Source organism: Nanorana parkeri, unplaced genomic scaffold, assembly GCF_000935625.1.
Source record: "Nanorana parkeri isolate BGI_ZX_2015 unplaced genomic scaffold, ASM93562v1 scaffold483, whole genome shotgun sequence".
Classification (NCBI taxonomy): domain Eukaryota; kingdom Metazoa; phylum Chordata; class Amphibia; order Anura; family Dicroglossidae; genus Nanorana; species Nanorana parkeri.
In genome coordinates, this window is record NW_017306751.1 from 473849 (window position 1) to 474360 (window position 512).

General features: G+C 35.9%; 1 protein-coding gene across 1 annotated transcript in view; it reads left to right on the forward strand.

Moving 5' to 3' along the window:
• Positions 1–512, forward strand: part of DOPEY1 (dopey family member 1) — an 80907-nt gene that overhangs the window by 65497 nt on the left and 14898 nt on the right. The window lies entirely within an intron of this gene.

Here is a 512-nt window from a genome sequence, read left to right on the forward strand (position 1 = left end):
CCTATGGCCAATTTTGGGTATTATCGTTTTTTGAGGTTTCGCGCGCGCACGCAATTTTAAGGCTTGACATGTTTGGTGTCTTTTTACCCGACGTGACCCCGTCTTTTATATTTTACCAAAAAATTGGGTAATAATAAATGTTTTATCATTTAATATAGGGGAAACTGTTTTTTTTTTTTAAATTTCGGTAATTTTTCCTTAATATAGTAAAAAAATAAAACCCCCAGTGGTGAATAAATACCACCAAAAGAAAGCTCTATCTGTCCCCAAAAAAGGGTATAAAATTCATTTCAGTACAGCTCTGCATGACGGAATAAATGTCAGTCAAAGTACCGCAGCGCTGAATACTGAAAAATGGCCTGGATGGGAAGGGTGTTTAACACGGCGGATGTCAACTGGTTAAAGAAGACCGTGTGTTATACATGAACAAATTTAGTGCGTTCCTTCTATCTATGCCATTCTATGGTGTACTAGAATTCATTTCAGAAGCAATAAAACAGATAACAATATCT